Consider the following 17,616-nt stretch of genomic DNA (forward strand, 5'->3'; position numbering starts at 1 on the left):
GGTGTAAATGAAAGCATATGTTTGTCTGCATATCTGTAAAGCTTCAGTAGCAATTACTGGGCTCCTCTCTTCAATTTAAGATGCTTGATAAGTACTGTAAACACATCCAGCAAGTAAATGCTTCCCCCACCCATTACAAAAATAGCCCAACATTTTAAAATTGGCAAGAAAAAACAAAGCTATGAAAAGCATAATGCATTTCAGGGTCCATGTGTTATATTCCATTAACAATACTTCACAGGTGTTGAAAACACTCTACATTAGCCTTGTGCCTTATATCACACCTAAGGTAAAGGGTATAACACATGCCCTATCATGTGCTGTTGCTTATTTAGCTATGATAAGCAGACTAGTGTTTTTTTGTAAATGTAACACAGATGTTTCTCACAGACTATACATACCACTAAAGAGTGCTAACAGGGAAAAGGGGAAAATTACTTAGATAAGAACACGGGGGAGGGGCAGTCTGGGACCATCCCAGGAGAATAAGATATTTTAAAGCAAGCTAGAGCCTAATGAAAAAGGCAGATAAGTGCTGGATCTCTTCAGGAATTAAATATGATGAAAACAGTGTTCAGAATTTAAATGGATGATGAAAATGAAAAGGACCCAACCCTGCAAATGCATATTGCCATGAGTTGTCCCACAGCAGCTACAGCAAAAGTTGAGGTGAAACTTAAGGTTTACATCTACTAGCTGGAAGCCAATACAAAAGAAGAACCTCCCATGAATTGTGCTTCAGTGGCTAATAGGCTGGTGGTGTCAGGGAGCTGACACCCAGTTAAGTACAAAGCAAAGTACTCATGCTGGAGGCAGAGAGTAGCAAGGTGATTCTCAGTCCTGGCTATCCTGAGAACTATCACACCTCCTCCTTCCCCACTGGTCAGGGCCCAGAGACAACACCTTGATAGAAATCCCAACATCCAGCTGGGAAAGGCAGGCAGGGGGCTGGGCTTATCACCAGGGAGTTTCTGCTGGACCTCTCTGTGAGGCCACTGACCTCTTTGGGTGTGTCTACACGTCAGTTAAAAAACGGCAGCTGGCCCATGCCACCTGACTCGGGCTAAGGGCTGTTAAACTGTGGTGCAGGCATTTGGGCTTGAGCAGGAGGCCAGGTTCTAGACACTGCAAGGTGGGAGGGTCCCAGAGTTTGGGCTGCAGCAAACATCTACACCACAATTAAACAGCCTCTTAGCTTGAGCCCAAGTCAGCTGGCACAGGCCAGCCATGGATGTCTAATTGCAGTGTAAATATACCCCTCTCTTTCCTGGATAGTAGGTTTTTGAAAAGTTTTTCAAGACCTTCATTGCACTTTTTATAATAATATTATATTCATACAGACACCAGCCTAGCACAATCCTACTCACCCACTTGCAAGCAATACTTTTTTGATAGTCAAAGTAAATGTTAGGGGCTTTCTACCAGTATAGGGTAGGTGAATAAATATTTGGCTGGGCTGGTAAATTTTCATGCCAATATTATTTACATATATATTAACTTAAAGGAATATCAAATAAACAGTATATGAGATACACATATTGAAGGGGTATCTCTCTTTCAGACTGTGTACAGAAGAAATTTTTTTAAAAAGACTCCACAACATTCTGCAATTTCACACACCCTGCCTTTAGTAGGGTTAAACCTGGAAGTATATCAGATGTCTTTTTACAAGGCTGAATTTCTTGCTGAAAAGAGAATGATAAAGAAAACCTGAATCTGGAAATCACCATCGTTGCCACCAAGACTTCAGACTCACAAGGTAATTATTGTATTTTAAAACACAAAGAAGCAAAAAGTCCATGCAGTAGGTGAATGCAGTTGACTACAAAGCCAACATATTGGAACATAATGAAGTTCTACTTTCTACCCTGTCAGCCCAATACTTTGTCTATATACTTTACTACTACATAAAAATGCACTAAAAAAACATTAAGATACAAAGTCAAGCAAGGAAGTGCCAGAATTAAAGTTCCCTCTGCAACATTAATCTGACATCCTTGTCAGCATATGCATTATGATAGAGTCTTTAATTAAATGAACATATATATTTTTTTCCACAGGAACCCTGCCTCAGTGCTCTGGGAATGAACCAGAATTGTCTCATGAATGACTACTCATTCACTGAATAAGGCAGGGGTCCTTAATTCTGGCATTTTGTAGCTTTGGAGTGCTTGACTTGACAAACTTCACATTTGTTTAACATTGAGAAAAACAACAATGTGATTTCCTAAAAAAATTGAAAAAATAAATTCCATCGTGTTAAATCATATTGATCTCCAGTTGATCAACAGGGTTCTGATCTTCATTTCTACAGCATAGACCTCAACTATGCAGTTAGATTAACCAGTAGCAGTAGTAGGCTGTTATTCTCTATAATGTGAACTAGAACAGGATGAGACATACACTTTAGCAGTGGATTTCACCAGTATTTGCTGATAACAGACAAATGGAGAGATGAAGGACTCCTGGATTCAGGCTTTACAGGGGAGTGTTCTCTAGCATTTATAGACCATTCTGTCCCTTGGCTCCGTAACCCCTTAGCCTTCTGCTCATATCCAAGCCCCATCCCTTGGTTCTTGCCTCCCCTACAGCTAGAGTGCCCCACCAAACCTCCTTTGCTCCAATCCACCAACTCGTGTCCCTTCTCTGCTGCTCCCACACCCTCAGCTTCTACAATCCCCTATTCTCTGCCCATTTCTCACCACTCTGCATTCCAGTGTGTCTTCTTCTTTGTCCCCACTGCCAGGGCACCAGGAAGGGGAGCAGAGAGCAAAGAAAAGACAATCTACCTCATTTCCGGTACCTGGCAGATGAGAGGAGCAATTGCAGGGAAAGCCATGCTCATCCTCTGCAGTCCTAAAATGGAGCATGCTCAGTGCAGAAGGAATCTTCAGATAATTTAGCTGCGAAACTCAAACAAGCTCTACTGAGCATGTGTGAACTGAGATATTTTTCAAAGGCTTACAACTTGACTAAATTTAGGAAGACTTTCACAGGGACAGCAAGAGGTGCGTCCTGAAAACTAGAGTGATCTCTGTGCCAAATTTCATCCCCTGCTGAAAAACATGAATGTGCTAGAACTTCTCAATGAAATAGGTGTAATCATTTTTTTAAATGTGCAAAACAATGGATTTTTCCCTAATCTTGTACTTGGAAAACGATACACCTTTTCAGCTGAAGGTTTTTTAAAAAAACATCTACTGGAGGCAGACAACCAGAATGGACAGGTTTCAGAGTAACAGCCGTGGGCTGTAGTCCACGAAAGCTTATGCTCTAATAAATTTGTTAGTCTCTAAGGTGCCACAAGTACTCCTGTTCTTCTTTAACCAGAATGGAAAATTTCAGCCTAAATTGTTAGTTTGTCAGAGTTATAAGCAACTAAATAGAGTCTTATAATGTGAACCAGTGGCCAACTGTAACTATCGGTGACATTACCAACACCACCTATCACAGAACTATTTATTCATCTCATGATTTCTGTATTTTCTTTTTATCCTCAATTAAATTATATCATTTAAATCTTATTTGCAATACATAATGTGAATAAATGGAACATTCTAGTTACATGATCCTTCCATCATTTATAAAGTTATACAACCTAGGTCATGAAGAAGCTGAACAGACCTGCTTTGTTAAAACATTCCTTTATTGTAACTTGAATAAAGATCAATTGCAAGCCTTTATATGGTGCATATGACACACACATGACAAGCATATTTCCTGGGCCAGAAATGTGAATAGAAAATCATGATTCACACATAATGAATAAAAAACCCCTTAAAGTATTCTTCTGAGGTCATTTACCTGAGGGTGGAGTACAGATAAGTTTTAGGTTACACCAGGGATTGGCAACCTTTGGCATGCGGCCCGTCAGGGAAACCTGCTGGCGGGCCAGGACAGTTTGTTTACCTGCAGCGTCTGCAGGTTCGGCCAATCGCAGCTCCCACTGGCCCTGGTTCGCCGCTCCAGACCAGTGGCGGCTGCGGGAAGTGGTGCGAGCCGAGGGATGTGCTGGCTGTCGCATCCCACGGTCCTCATTGGCCTGGAGTGGCGAATCGTGGCCAGTGGGAGAGGCATGACCAGGTGGCTCTGTGTGCTGCCCTGTCTGCAGGCTTCACCCCCACAGCTCCCATTGGTCGTGGTTTCTGGCCAATGGGAGCTGCAGAGCTGGTGCCTGGGGTGGGGATAGCGTGCAGAGCCCCCTGGCTGCCCCCATGCATAGAAGCCGGAGGGGGAACATGCTGCTGCTTACAGGAGCCACGCAGAGTCAAAGCAGGCAGGGAGCCTGCCTTAACCCCGCTGTGCTGCTGACCAGACTTTTGACGGCTCAGTCAGCGGTGCTGACCAAAGCTGCCAGGGTCCCTTTTCAACTGGGCGTACCAGTTGAAAACTGGACACCTGATACCCTAAATATAGTGCAGAAATTAGAGATGGTTCAAGAACTGCGTGTTTGTTTTATGTTTTTAATAATTTGGCTATCAGAAAAATGGAAGATTATTTGTAAAGAGTAGATTATGGCTGAAGAAAATTTGGATACTGTCAGTTTAGCCAGTAGATTTGCAGCTCCTCGACTTCATTTCTAAATTTGTCATCTCCCCCCTCCCCACATCTCCTCCAAACTTTCTTGTGTCTCTCAAAACTACTGAAAATGTCTGTGTTGTTTTGATTGTGAAATATAGGTTGTGTTTAAAATTATGGCCCACATGTATGTAGACGTTTGTTTTGATACCAGCACTGAGACACTCCTTTGCATGCTTGTGTGGGACATGATACTATGCTATGATGCCATCCTATTGCTTTAGTTTCATTCTTTCAGTACATTGGGGGATGGGAGGGGGGAATAAAATAGTATTGATTTGCTTTGTTGGTAGGGGAAATTGTAATTTAGAGAATTAGGAAATTTTAGATTCTCTTGTGATCTATTGTATTGTATTGGATTTTGTGAAGAGAAGATAATATATCTATATTATCAGATGTCTCCTAAACCATTTCTAAAGTTTGTTTTGGAGTTTCACTTTAATCATATCAACATTTTTTACCTGCTTTCATTTCAGTCCTTTCCTACGATACAGTAAATGGGAAATATCTCTGGAGTTTTACTTTAATCAAATAGTTTCAGAAAGTTTGGTCAGTATTTCAGTTCTATCTGTATCAGAGATCAAATTGGGCTGCCCTGCAAACCAGTATTCTTGGGGTCTGGTCTCATTACTCAGAAACTAAGCTGACAGATCTCTGTGAGAAGCCGATATTTATTGGGAACTCTGTTGATGGGCCTGCTAAAACAGTGCTGGAAACAGTTACAGATTGATGCCCTTGTTTCATGATAAAAGAAATATCACGCACAGGTGGAAGAGTGTCTGCCATGCCATGTTCCATCCTCCCATCATTTCCTATGATTCTTTTCCTCTACTGTCTTACAACAGAAAACAGAAAACAAATATGTGTTATTGTTGTATGTCAGGAATATGGCTTTATATTGTATCGTTGTGCTTGTTAATTGTTACCAACTGGAATTGTTATGGTACACCTATTATTATATGAAGGGAAACCAAAACATTTAATGTTTAAAAATGGTCTTTTAAACCTTCAAGGTTGCAGAGACAATTGTCCGGTTGTGGGGACAGTGGAAACTGATGCACTGAGGCCTGTCTTACTGCATGGCTGAAACAATAGCTTTGAGAATTTCCAGCTGCCCATCTTAATCTCAAGTGGTGTTTTGCATTGAAGCCTAATGATGGCCATTTAGATGCTAAAATGGACTATTTCATGCTTGATCAAAGCAGGTTATGACTTCAGCAGTGGTTTTCCACATTGCTCTGGCATGGATGATTTGGGGGTTTATCCAAGCTTGGATGCCAGAAAGCTCTTTGGGCTAATACTTGGCCAGATTGGAAATGTGGAGAGTGGAGATGATGAGGCCTAGCAGGAAAAATATACTTGAGGGGGAAAGTATAGGGAGAGAGAAGATGGAATTTAAAGTAGGGGGAAAGAGAGTGAAAGGAAAGAGCATAGACACCTCTTTCAAAACCTCAGGACAGTGCTTGCTTGTTTTTTTGTCGGGGCGGGACGCGAAGGTGAGGACACGAAGGGTGTGTGGAGCATGAGCGTGTACAGATGTTTTCGTGGCGCGGTCTGGAACCGGACCGGTAACTCGTGCAGCCAGCTCGCGATAAAAGGGTGGCATGGCCTGGCAGGTCTACCGGGCAGGGGCCCGATGAAAAGGTCTGGAGGGCCTGGGGTGGAGGGTGGGCGGGGCGTACCCTCTCGCAGGACCCGGTCAAGGAAGACCCAAGCAGTGGGCGGTAAAGCAGCCCTCACCTCCTGAAATACGTGCTGGGGAGTACAAGGTCTGGAGAGCCCCATGCGCTGAGCGAGCATCAGGGGATCCAGCCAGTCTCCCTGGTCATAGTCCAGGAGGTCTCCGACTCTGGTTTGGAGGGAGGAGGAGTGAGGAGCAAAGAGAAGACAAAGTGAGAAAAAGAAATGAAATAGGAAACAAAAGAAAATTCAGGAGAAGGAGGGCAGAACATATGGTCAGAAGAGGATTAATAAATTAAGGTGCAAATGGAGTTTGTTATGGGGGTTAGAGGGCAGGAAGGAGACAGAGCGTGTTTATTGTGTATAGGGTCTTTTTAAAAAATGCTTTTCCCCCCACCTAAAAAAACCTACCAGGGACATGAGGGGCACTGATTTTAATATATCAATAAAATAGTAAAACAGTTCTACTGTGTGTAAATGAAAACTTGAGTCTGGTGTTTTTTATTATATGTTTGATACGTATGTAAAGTAATTATTATAATTATTTCTAGTAATCTTTTTCTTTTAAACAGTAGGGAGTTTTCATACCAGCTGTCTTCATAGATTGATCTGAACTTGCTCTGGGTGCTTATAGACTTTTGATTTTCTGGTAAGTTTTGTTGGTTCTATGGAAATATAAGCCTTTTGTGGAGGAGTGTGTCACTTCATCAAAACTTGGCTTCCACGTGAATACAAAAAAACAAAACAAAACAGGCTGTTTGTTCCCTGGGGAAACTATTCTATAAACTAACTTTTGTTTTTATATGCTGTACCCTCCTAGATTAAGTGATTTAGTTTAGCTTGGCCTGGGGCAAAACGTTTCAGGATATTTTAGAAGATCCTGGTATCTAATTAACTCTATGAAAATAGTCCTAAATTTCAAACTTTACTTCCTTATCAATAGAGCATACAATCTTCCCTCTGCTGTATGGCTCCCTCCCTGCACCCTCTAATATGTCAATGGTAACTGTCACTTACATCCAGTGTACAGGACAAATATTGGCTTGGAACTATTCCAAATGTATAGTGGCCTGATGAGGCAGGTTTTTTTTTTTTTTAAGTCTGTGTAAACTCTTTTTTTACTGTGCTATATCTAGACATATCTACAAGATCTTTCCAACATGGCAAGTAGTAAAACTGTGGCTGGTGAAAGCACACTGAACCTTTGCTTTTATGGGTGGATGATGTGAAAAAGGAGGAGTTCTAGGTAAGGGAGCATGTAAGGAGGGAGTGCTATCCACCTTAGCATCAGATACTGCCACCTTTTCACAGGCCCACGGAAAGATCTCTAAGAGGAATTGATCAGTCTCTGCAATTTGGGAGAAGGCAGAGCTGGGGGGAGGATGGTCATTCAAGCTCTGTGGCAGCCCCCACCCCCAGCCTACAGAACTTTTGCTGGTCAGATAGTGCTAACTCTGTCAGCATTAACTTACACCCAGTCCCCTGGGGGTGATTCAGGGGGCAGCAGTAGCAGCTATCAGGAGGAGTCTCTACTCCAAGGCTGTTCAGAAACTATGCTGCCAAGGAGCAAGAGTGGGGCTTGAAGGCACTACAGGTGGGAAAGGGCTTGAGGGCTGCATTGCTCAGCATTGCTCTGTCTGTTTACACTGCAATTAGACACCCATGGCTGGCCCGTGCCAGCTGACTCAGGCTGTGGGGCTGTTTAATTGCAGTGTACACATTCCGGCTGGGGCTACAGCCCAAGCTCTGGGACCCTCCCACCTTGCAGGGTCCTAGAGCCCAGGCTCTAACCTGAGCCCAGATGTCTACACTGCAGTTAAACAGCCCTGCAGCCCAAGCCTTGCAAGCCCCAGTCAGCTGGCAGTAGGTGAGCTGCGGGTGTCTAATTGTACTGTAGACATACACACAGTGTCTACATTTTAAGTGTCCTGCTGCCTAGTGGAATTCACAAACCTGAGTTAGGCATCTAGGCTCTCGAAACAATTCCTAGGGGAGAGTTAGATGCCTAAGAACGGGATTCACAAAAACCAGCGTGCTGACTCAGGAGCCACCTAAGCTAGCCAGGAGAAAATGCTGAGGGGAGGGGTGCAGCCTAGCCCTTGCCTCTGAAAGGGACTTAGGTGCCCAAGTTTGGGCCAGAAGGAAGTGTCCATCTCCACGTAAAGGTTCACCGCTGTGAATCCCTCCTGGAGTTCGGTGCCTAATCCAGGTCAGTTCTTTTCCAAGAAAAAATGAGAAGGTGGAGGTTGTCCCCTCCTTATTACCTTAAAACCAGTGGATGAAGCACTCACCCAGGATGTAGGAGACCTGGGTTCAAATCCCACCTCTGCCTGATGCGGAGGAGGGATTTGAACTTGGTCTTCTTCTCAGAAGAGTGCCCTAATCCCTGTGCTGTGGGATATGGTGGGGTGGGTTTCTCTGTCTCTTGTGTTGAAGCTGTTCCATTGTGTAGAAATATTTAAATATTCCTTGGGCCAAAGAGAGAGAGTGACTCTATTGCCCAGTGGTTAGAGCACTGGGAGGTGGAAGACTAATTTCAGATCCCTGTTCCACATTAAGCAGATGGGGAATTTGAATCCAGCTCTTGGACATCCTGGGTGAGTGCTCTAACCAGTAGGCTAAAAGTCATAAGGGCACCACTAACACCTCTTCTTCTTCCGTGGGTTTGGGCATGCTGTAAGCATACCTACTGAACTGGGCCCCAAAGGCAAGATAAGTGGAGAATTCCTGATTTGTGAATCCTACTGGGGCTTAAGCATGAGTTAAGTGCTGAGCTATTGGGCAGTGTCAGGACTTAGTGGCTATGTGCATGCCCAGATGCCAACATTTAAGACCTCAGGACCCTCTAATGGTGGAAATTTAGGCACCTTGGGTTAGGCAGCAGCTGAGTAGGAATTTTCTCAATGCCAGTTGTGGCTAACTGTTGGACTTAGGCATCTAAGTTCCCCTTGTGAAACTCACCCTATGCCTCAATGTGGATGGTACTAGCATTGGTTGAATCCCCAGAAATCTGCTGAGTTTAGGGACAGAATTCCAGCCCCTTCCAACTCAAAATCTGCATTCCTTTTATCCCTTCTTCACCAAGTGAAAAATGCACTGGAAACTATATGAGTGCCAGCTCAGTTTCCTGTCACTTAAACAGGAGTTGTTTGCTTGAAAGACAATAAAGCCACAGAGGCTAAATATGGAACGCACAAATTAAGTAAACTTTGTATTTTGCCCTTTTAATTCAAATATATTCTTCCATCTAGTGTTGCCATATGATCCATATTTTCATGGCCAATTTGTAGTTCTAAAAAAATGTTGACCTATATCCATTTTTTTCTTTTAAGTACAAACTGCTTAGAATTTCACACCTCTGAAGAATGTTGACATCTATTGCTTTTATACTATTGCATGTTTTAACCAGATCTATTGAGCTGTATATGGTATTTTTCCTAGCACATACAGCATTTCTATCAAAGATGTAATCCCAAGAGAATGTTTGTGTAGAAACAGCAGAATTTTACCTAGTGCAGGGGTAGGGAATCCTTTTTCTATCAGGGGCCACTGACCTACATCAAAAATCAGTCGCGGGCTAGACAGCCCCGTGGGGGTGGGGAGGCTCGGGGCTTCCCCTAGACTCCAGGTGGGGCCAGAAATGAGGGGTTCAGGGTGTGGGAGGGGGCTCTGGGCTGGGGCAGGGGGTTGGGATGTGGGGAGGGGACTCTGGGCTGGGGCCAAGGGATTTGGAGTGTGGGACAGGCTCAGGGCTGGTGTAGGGGGTTGGGGTGCAGGAGGATGTTCGGGGTGCAGGTTCCGGGAGGGAGTTAGGGGGCAGGAGGGGGTTTTGACCTGGGTCAGGGGGTTTGGGGTGCGGGCTCCGGCCGGGCGGCACTTACCTCAGGCAGCTCCAGGTCGGCGGTGCAGCGGGGCTAAGGGAGGCTCCCTGCCCGCCCTGGCTCTTGGCTGCTCTCAGAAGTGACCACCATGTCCGTCCCCTAGGCAGAGTTGTCAGGGGGTTCTGCACAATGCGCGCTGCCCACGGCCGCAGCTCCCATTGGCCACAGTCATTGGGAGCTGCGGAGCTGGGGGTGAGGGCAGTGCGCAGAGAATCCCTGATCGCCCCTCCACCTAGGGGCCGCAGGGACATGCCGGTTGCTTCCAGGAGCTGTGCAGAACCACCCGGACTTTTAATGATCTGGCAACTCCAGCTTCTTCCGCAGTGGGGCGAGCCGGTGCTCACGGCTCCAGCCCTGCGGGGGGGCGCCAAGGCTTGGGGATTCCAGCCCATGGCGCAGAGACTTGCCATGGGCCAGATGAAATGAAGCAGGAGGCTGGATCCAGCCCGTGTGCTGTAGATTCTCCACCCCTGACCTAGTGTAATAAACAATCTCTGGTCAGGTATATAGAGGGAATATTTGTCAGCTAGCTAAGTTCACAGCCTTTTGGCTCCAAACACACTCTACTTGTTCAGATAATGGAGCAATTCTACTAGTTCATTTTAGAAAAAGGATAAAGACTTGATTTCAGTCAAAGCCTTTTAAGATGACTTGAGAATCACTAGATTGAGTCCAAGGTCCTCTTTCTTGCTTCATGGGCTGGCATGGGAAGGCAGCTCATTTAGACTTGGGGTGGAGGGATGGAGCACTTATGTTGCTGCCTGGAGACAACTGGTAACCACAGTAGGATAAGTTTTGGTGAGCTTTGAGTGAAATCCTATTCAGCCTTACTCTATCAGGGAAGGTAATATGACATGAGGCCACTCTCTGTATGTAATTTCAGACTTTTCATTACACGAGGAATGTTTTGTGACTTGTGAAAGGAGTTGGAGCCCACTATCAAGGAGAGAGGAGGAAAGGAGCACTCCGTAAAGAATCTTGTCCTTTCCCAAAATAGCTGATTGAGATAGTTATTCAAGAGAGCACAGTTATAGACTGTCTGCCTTTGTCATTTGGGAAGGGGACATTGGGTTTCCCTGTGGTAGAGATGATAGAGATGAAAGTTGCTAGTGAATGCCCATTTGCACTTTTCCTACAACTCTCTCCATGCTTCCGTGCCACCTCTTGCACATGTAATACACTTCCTGAGTTAATCCATCAGTTAATCCATCCACTCTCTCCTTCAAACCACTCCTCAAGACCATAGGTGCTGCCACACCTCCTGGCTTGAAGTGATTTCTATCATAGACAGGGTTTGCAGTTTGGTTCAATGGCTCTCAGCACCCCCATTATACAAATTGTTCTAGCACCCCTGTTCAAGACCCACATCTGGTTTGACAGCTAAAAAAAAATCAGACAAATAACAACAGACTGAGCAGCACTTGCAGGACAGCCAATATATATATAAAAAACAACACAAAATAAACAAACAAAAACACAATTCAGGACCATACATATGTGCACATAAGATCACATGGTGACTTGGGTCACCTATAGCTTGTTTCAAGTTAGGTGGTAAGCTCTTCAAGATAAGGACTATGTTTTATTGTGGGTTTGTACGGTGCCTGGCACAGTGGGGCCCTGATCCTGATGGGGTGTTTGGATGTTACTGCCATATGAACAGTAATAAGAAGAATGGACTTAATACTCTTCAAAGAGAGAAGCAGAATCTGGTACAGAAAATGTTCAAAGAAAATTATTTGTGATATATGTTGTTTTTTTTTAATCTTAAGTAATAGCACAAATCTGTGGTATCCAAAGTGTGGTTGATGGAGCACTTGCTGTGAGTGTGTGGAGAGCTGGCTGGTCACAAGGTGCTGCCTCCAGCTCCTCCTTTATTAACGTAGCTAAATCACAGTCAAGGTAGTTATAGATAAATTAAAAGCTTTCTGAATATTTTCCATGTAAATGATTGCTGTGGTTGCCCTGGGGTGCTATTCAGTTCTAAATGGCAGAGGAGGTGTCCATGAGACACACTCTCTTAAGACTTTGTTTACATCTAAGGTTTAAGAACCCCTGGCATGCATCTTTCAGAAGTAGTCAGTTTGGTTTAGGTAAATGGGTTTTGTCAGATTGCTTGGTCAGCCCACACACATCCTAAATGAATTTGACTGTATTCCTTCTAGTAAAGGAGAGTAGAACAACTGTGCAGAAATCAGTAGATCACACACCTCTCCCATTTCCCTTCACACACCAACCTTCACTCAAAACAGTGCTTTGCAGGGTATTGGTGGTTCACCAAAGTGCATTCTAAGAGCTCAGTGCCCAATATGTAATTATATAAGTATGTAATGGTACATGAAGAGACCAGCCCTAACCTTATACTGATACTGCCAAAAACATATATCTCTACTAAGTGAACTAAAAGAGTACTCTGCTAATTCAGACAGGAGGGAAAACAGATAAGGAACCAGCTCAATCATTTAACAAGTCTGCAAAGCACCTAGCATGTTGTGGGCACCGAACCAATAAAAATCCATACTACAGTGAAGGACAGCGATACACATACAGTGTATGCAGGATGTAGAAAATCCTCATTAGCTGGAAAATTAATTTGTTCACACATTGTAGAAAGTGACTGAAGTCTAAAAATAAATCATCCTCAGAAGTTATTTACTCTGAAAGTTTAAACGTTTTAAAATATTCCTTCTAACATATAACTTCTTCTGATAATGAGTGAATTAAATGATCTTGGTGATTAATAAATCCAATAATTAAGGCCCTGTTCTTGCAATGGAATCCATCTAAACAAACATTTATACCTAGGACTAAAGATTGCAGGGGTCCCTTTGCAGGATTGGGCCCTAACTGAATGAGGTAAGCGATGCTTCTATTTCATATTGCATAATGAAAATAAAGTAACTTTTTGTACTGGCTATAACACAGGACAGTTTGTCCCAAATTTTCAATCTGATGTCTGACAAAGCTGTACAGAACCTCTAGTGCAGTGGTCTCCAATTTTTTTTGATCGCGCACCCCTATCAGTAAAAAAAAATTGAGCACACACCCCCTGCCGCGCTGGATCTACCATTTTTGCCAAAGCCAAAAAAAAAAAGCCGCTCGGACTCCCGCCCGAACTGCCGAAGCAAAAAAATCAAAACAAAGCAAAGCCGCTCCTCCTGCCGCGCACCCCCACTTTGGAGACCACTGCTCTAGTGCATGTATGTGCATAAGTCAAAGTTGCCCGTGCATGTCGCTAAGGATTTGTTAGTTGAGAGCATGTGTGTACTTTGGCGTGACCCTGTTAGAAAATTTAGTCCATTTTTGCATGAGAACAGAAGTACACCAGGTAAATGTTAATGTTGTTTAGTTAAATTTGGGTGTCTGATATGAATATGGTTTTATATGTATTAAAAAGATTAAAATCATTGTACTTAAGCTGTAATAATACACTGTGTGCATGTATTCGGTATTTAAACTTACATAACCAAAGATCCATCAATAGTTATTTTCCTTTAGGGAAACTTTAGAAATCCTTTTTGCAACTCTAAAACTTATATACATGAGTTAAGACTATATTGTCTGTTGTTTAAGGTGAGTGTAAGGACAGACATTATTATTTTATAATAAATTCTTAATCCTTTGTTCTGGAAAGTGTTGAAGTTTTCATTAGAGTTAAAATATGTTGCATGTTTACAGAAAGGTCCACATATTAAGATTTCAGGCTATCCGTTTTAATTATTTGAATCATTCGAACATCTAATTTTTGCTTAAGAATACGCAAATGTACCATTAAATCTGTTTTTTAAGATTTTTTTCCAGTTTAATATCTGAATCCAAATTCATAAAGAGTTGGAAAAATGAGATGTCTGAGCTATAGGATTCACAGGGATTTCATATGAAGCCTATTTAATCAGGATAACACTGTTATTAATATTCATAAAGTCAGCTGGAACACAAATGACAGACTATGGGGCCTAAAAATTTTTACTTGGTGAATTTATTAAAAGCAGCTTAAAAAATTAATGGAATTTAAGTAAAGTTGGCAAAAATGAAAATCTTATGTTAGCAGAAAAGAATCTTTATTAGAACTTTCTTTAAGATGATCTTGCATTGATATCTTTGACAGATTTCATCGGTACTTAAAGAAGAAAGATGCATGAATGGTCATTTAAAAGGATTTAAACACATTGGCACATTAATTTTTACATGAATAATAAGTAGTTTCCAAAAGCAATTAACTTACAGTGTACAAGATTTGAATAGAAAAATAAGACTGTGACATGAAAGGGCAAAGCAAATGTGCTGTACATTTTAAACTTGGAAATGTGACTTCTTAAAATAATTTGATTTATTTCATCTCGACAATGAATGTGTTGTCTGCAGATATTTGTCCATGGCCTCTGCTTGTTTTTAAGTGTCTAAAGATCAATAACGTAAACTTATTTTGCTCGCAGGAAATCTTATTAGCAAGGAACTATTCAATGTCTTAAAAAGCAATAACAATGTTTATGAATGTACTGTTTGTAAGTTCAGTGTTTGTGGAAATGATCATGTACAGGACATTTGCAAATACTGCTTACATATTCTTTGTACACTTTACTAGAAAGCAATATGTAAAGACAAGTTAGGGCTGGACCTAATTTAAAAACTGGGAAGTTATTAGTAAATTTATATTCAGGCACATAAGTAACTTTTCACTTAAATTTGCAAAGCCTTATTTTTGCACAGTTATTGGATGTGGCATGCTATGTCAATTCATAGTTTTCCTTGCTTAATGTCCTGGTTAGTTGCTGATGTGTACAGGACGGAAGCTGTAATAGGATGTTAAGATTATATCAAAACAGGATATGTATAATTGGTACCATCTTCAACTGAAGGATTGTGAATAAGGAAAGAGCATTTTAAATCAAACTTGAATTGTGTCATTGAAATATGTTGTTTTGTGGCCTTAATTTCCTCTTACCATTTTTAGAATTTTATTTAACCTTTTCTCCAGTGGTATACGGTCACCTTCTTCTCGCCTTAGACTCATCTATATGGGATCGATGCTCTTTGAGTCCTTCTTCTTCATTCCAGTCTGTCTTGCAGCAGTTCCTTGGAAACTCTGCAGTTAATCAAATCCTTTTGTGTGACATCCATCCATCTAGTTTTGTGTCTTCCAACCCTTCTCTTACCCTTCACTTCTAAGTTTAACACCCTGTTGCCTATATATTCTTCTATTTTCATTTATTTTGGTTATCACCTTCATTAGGTTAACCAGAAGACTGTTTCCTTAATAAAAGCACTCAGTAATTCCTGTGGTAATCAATCAGTTACAAAACTTTTATTTCATTTTAAAAGGGAATTTAAGTAGAATACTGCAGTCTAATTCTTTAGTGATTCATTCACAAAGAAACTTTTATGACCATGCCCTACTTTTTGTTGATTTGTATGAGTTATTCAATGCTGTCAGAATGGTAGCATTCTAATTAGTTTTGTTACTCAGTGTTACTTAAATACCTCATGGAAACATATGTTGTCTTGCTTGCAAATATTGCGTATAAGCTACGTTTTATTGTGGATTTTTTTAAGAATAAGCCTGGACACTTACTTAGCAAAACTGAATAGTGAGATATTTTGAAAAGTAATATTTTGTTGATAACAGAGGGGAAAAAAACAAATTAAAAAACCCAACTGCCTGAAAAAATTGTATTAGTTGACTTTTACCAGTAAGTCACTCAGCATAGTTTGATCACCATAGTTGACTTTCTCTCTGTGTAAAACAAAACAGTTTCTATTAATTAATTATGGGTGTTTGTGTAACATATGAGAGAAGCTACAACCTCTAAAAGTTATGCCATTCTCCAAGTTATGGCATTGATTATTCAGTAGATTTATTATTCACTATTATCTCCAGGAGAGGGCAGCCTTTTCCTACAACAGGTACATAAAAGAACATGCCCTGCTTAGACTGTCAATGTTTCTTGTAATTACTCCCAGTATATTTGTTGCTTGCTTATGAATTAACTTGCATTTATGGAACTAAATCATTCCAATCATTTAATTACACCTGAGGAGCTGAACTATAATTGCTTGCTTCCAGCTAGGATCTGATATGGCTTGAGCAGTATTAATTTGATGTTTACTTTTCTGAGTGCTAAAAGCATTAAAATGATTGTGCAATGGGATTACATTTTACTAATTGCTGGCATTCATTAGCTGGGTAAATCGCGAGGAAGAATGACTGTATATTGTACAGGGATAAAATTATGGTTTTAAATAGTATATTACTAGGCGCATTAAGGCTCTAAGACATGTTTTAAAATACTCTGGAGGTTATTAAAGACTGTATTTTCTTCATGTCTTGCTATATGAATATCTTATTAAAAGACTGCAATTATTATGAATCTTTTTGTGCAATATGTAGGGAAATGGCTTCATTGACTGAAACATATTTCTTTGATATTAATAACCTTCTATATTTTCAGCTAATCCAAAAGTAAATGAGGAACTTAGAAAAAGGTTGCCAACTCCAAATCAACACAGTTATACAGAATCAAAAAAGAAGAAGCTTACAGCTTCATTTGAGGACTTTTGTAAGGCACTCACTGTTCTAGGTATGCAGTAAAGTTATCTTTTCTTTCACTCTTAAAAAGCAAGTACATCAAATAAACACTTGCGCTGCTTTCATCATGTACACTTACACTTAGGACAAATATGAGCTAGAGATACTACTAATTCCTGAATGTTTACTGTAAATGTTAGTCTCAATAAAGCTTATCAGTGGTCTTCAGAATTAATTTTTTATAATCTCAACTTAAAAATGACAGGCCCTTCAGTTTTTGATGTAGCATAGAAGGAAAACTCCCCCCCACCCCCTGCTTCTTCACTGGTAAGGGGGGAAGGAGGGAAGAGAAACCTTTATCTCGGTATCATTTACTGGATTTTATACATTCACTTTTAAGATTTTTCACACTACATCAGATTTATTTGCAGAGATGGTAATTCCCTGTGCATTTTCATTAGCCCATACATTACCTCTTCACACTGTATTTTTAGACAAATGCAGAATACAATATCCTGTTTATTTTTGGGTGTTTCACCAACACCTGTGCTTGAAGGGTAAAAAATTGCTGTTGCTATAGATAATTTAAAAAGAGTAAATATTAAAGTTTATGGTAAACTTAGATGTTAAACAAAAAGCAAAGCTCACAAATAAAGTGTATGGAGAAATGTTTAGACAAAGTATCATAAGATAATATGCTGTATGTAAAAATGAAATTAAATCCATCATATTAAATAGTTAATGAAAATCTAAAGAAATAAAAGGTCTTTTCAGTACAGTAAGATTACCATAAACTGTATTTAAATATTGTTGTGACTAGTTGAAAAGTTTAGTTTTATATTACAGTATATATATAAAGTGGAGTTTTTTTATTATAGAGGTTTGAATTGCCTTCCTAAATACAAGCTTAAAGTACAAGTTGAAAATGTGCATGGTTATTTTGTGTGTTTC

The 17,616-nt window shown here is 41.0% G+C and overlaps 1 protein-coding gene across 4 annotated transcripts in view; it reads left to right on the forward strand.

Moving 5' to 3' along the window:
* Positions 1 to 17,616, forward strand: part of MIPOL1 (mirror-image polydactyly 1) — a 290,887-nt gene that overhangs the window by 29,810 nt on the left and 243,461 nt on the right. For 2 of the 4 annotated variants that reach the window (XM_054025829.1, XM_054025825.1), the window contains exon 2: positions 16,589 to 16,717. The gene's annotated coding sequence lies outside the window, so the exon portion shown is untranslated. Of the gene's footprint in view, positions 1 to 1,561; positions 1,760 to 12,944; positions 12,996 to 16,588; positions 16,718 to 17,616 lie in introns of all 4 variants that reach the window. The other 2 variants (XM_054025828.1, XM_054025826.1) reach the window with 2 other exon arrangements.

This window comes from Malaclemys terrapin, chromosome 4 (genome assembly GCF_027887155.1).
Source record: "Malaclemys terrapin pileata isolate rMalTer1 chromosome 4, rMalTer1.hap1, whole genome shotgun sequence".
Classification (NCBI taxonomy): Eukaryota; Metazoa; Chordata; order Testudines; family Emydidae; genus Malaclemys; species Malaclemys terrapin.